At 49.6% G+C, this 2558-nt stretch overlaps 1 protein-coding gene across 1 annotated transcript in view; it reads left to right on the forward strand.

Annotated features, from left to right (window-relative positions):
- The window catches only part of DGCR8 (DGCR8 microprocessor complex subunit), a 47711-nt gene continuing 45153 nt past the window's right edge, over window positions 1-2558 (forward strand). The window contains exon 1 of the mRNA XM_011959165.1: window positions 1-117. The gene's annotated coding sequence lies outside the window, so the exon portion shown is untranslated. The remainder of the gene's footprint in view (window positions 118-2558) is intronic.

The raw sequence follows: 2558 nt of genomic DNA on the forward strand, positions 1-2558 counted from the left end.
GGGGCTGGGGGGCTGGCCCCGGGCCCAGGCGTTGCCGACTCTCGTCGCTGTCCGCCCGGGTAAAGAGGCTCCTCTCCCCGCGGGCCCGAAGCCTAGCATCGCCTTCAGGCGGGAAAGGTGTGGACAGGGACAGTGCTCGCCTGGGACCCTGCCGGCGTTAACACAGTTTGGGAAATCCAAGAAGTCGCCTAAGTCTTTTTGTCCATCAAATGCTCACGGGTTGAGTGTCACGTAGATAATGGGGATACGGTTTTATTGTAACAATGAGCATGGCGGAAATAAATGGAAGGTGGCAACCTGTTGACAGTGATGTCTGTCTAGTGTCAACCGATGGACTTGGCTCTCTTGTGGCAGGACTCTGATTTGCCTTTTTGCATGCTTGCATGTACCTTGTTCCTGCACGGCAGTCCCGTCTATGGCTGTCGACTGTTCAAGGCCAACCACCAGGCGAGGATCCACTGTTTCCTGGCCAGACTAGACTCCTGGCTGTGGGAGTGGCCCAAACCCTGCTGCAGGCCTTCACTCACAAAAGGGAGTGAATGGCCAGCGCGGGGTACCCAGTGTTGCCTCTAAGTGCGGCATGTGAGGCCTGTTGGAGGATGACAAAAGGAACGGATGAGGTCATACTGCCGCTGGGTTGGGCGGGAGGCTGCTGCGGGAGAGACTTGACCAAAAGGCAGCATCCATGGCGCTGGCGCTGGCACTGGTGCTGGCCCGTCACAGCCAGTGCCTCGATTAGCCAGCACAGCAAGTGGACTAGGAAGAAAGGTGCTGTCGAAGTGTATGGGTTTTCTCCCCGTGCCAGGGGTCCAGGGAAGCTTGCTGTGAGCCCGTTCCTGTCTGATGGTCCTGTTGGCAAGGCAGGGTTTGCATCCGGTGTTTGGTCAGCTGGAGCAGTGGGGAGGCCTATGGGCAGAGAGCTCCCCTTTGAGCCCTTTGCGGCCAGGCACTGTGTGGAGCACTTCCCAGGGGCTGTTTTGTAGTCTCACCATGACCTTGGGGTAGGAAATGTACTTTCTGGCTGGCTTGCCCAGTCTTAGACTCTCTTGTTGTAGCCCCCTCCTTTGTGATGTCATCCAGCCTCCTGGCTTTAGTGCCAACTTTCCTTGACGTCTTAACAGCTCCAGCCCTGGCCTCCCTTCTAGGCTCCAGCCTGGTGTTTCTGGCCACCTCTTCTATATCTCCGTGTGTTACTCTGGTGCCAAATAGCCATATCCAAACCAAACTCAAATCTTCACCCATGCCAAAACATTCCTTGGCCTGTCTAAAGTCCCTTTGATTCCTCTCTTTCTTACACCTTCTTGCAGTCCTAAAGAGGCCCTGTCAACTCACCTTCTATTTCTAAGCACAGACCGTTTTCCACCACCTCCAAGTTAACATCCTGGTCCAGCCTACCTGGTGAACCTCTAAGTCTCTTTACTGTCACCTTTGGTCCTCACTCCGTATCCACCACCTATAGTTTTTCTGGACACAGAGTGATTCTTCTTCTTCTTCTTTTTTTTTTTTAAAGACAGAATCTTGCTCTGTTGCCCAGACTGGAGTGCAGTGGTGCGATCTCAGCTCACGCAACTTCTGCCTCCCGGGTTCAAGTGATTCTCCTGCCTCGGCCTCCCAAAGTGCTGGGATTACAGGCTTGAGCCACCGTGCCCGGCCCAAACTCATTTTTCCCCAAGGGCTTTATTGGTTCCATAAAGTCATCCTTAGTTACTTAAAGTTGTCTGGCCATATCTGAAAATACGGCATTCCAGTCAAAGCCTTGGTAATATAAACAGCATTTCCAATTGTGTCCTGTTACAAAGAGAACAGGTTCTTACTGAACTTATGTAAATAAACATATTGCCATGAAAATAAAAATACTCATGAATAGTTTCTTAATTATGGAAGGATAAGGTAGAGAGAAAAAGTAATTGTTTCACTTTTGTTTACAAAGGCATACTTCACCAAACTGCTGCAAGCTATGGATAGCTTAAAAGAGAGGAGAAAAAAAAGCTTCCTTAAATCTGGAAAACAAAACATTAAAGAACCAGCAATGTTTCAAACAAAACATACAAAAATTATCCTGGCTGGGTGCAGTGGCTCACACCTGTAACACTTAGGGAGGCTGAGATGGGAGGTTCACTTGAGGCCAAGAGTTTGAAACCAGCCTGGTCAACATAGTGAGAACCTATCTCTACAATAAAATTAAATAAACAAATAAATGTCATTGGTTTATTCATCGCCATGTAATTTATTCTTGTTCTGTTTGATCTTGGTCAGCAGTTTCATGAACCCATCAGTGTGGTCATTCGAGTTCTGAAAATTCTGGCCAGGCATGGTGGCTCACGCCTGTAATCCCAGCACTTTGGGAGGCCAAGGCAGGCAGATCAATTGAGGCCAGGAATTTGAGACCAGCCTGGCCAATATGGTGAAACCCTGTCTCTACTAAAAATATAAAAACTAGTCGGGCGTGGTGGTGGGCGCCTGTAATCCCAGTTACTCAGGTTGCAGTGAGCCGAGATTGCACCACTGCACGCCGGCCTGGATGACAGAGTAAGACTCTGTCTCAAAAAAAAAAAAAA

This window comes from Colobus angolensis, unplaced genomic scaffold (genome assembly GCF_000951035.1).
Source record: "Colobus angolensis palliatus isolate OR3802 unplaced genomic scaffold, Cang.pa_1.0 Scaffold484, whole genome shotgun sequence".
NCBI classification, from domain to species: Eukaryota; Metazoa; Chordata; class Mammalia; order Primates; family Cercopithecidae; genus Colobus; species Colobus angolensis.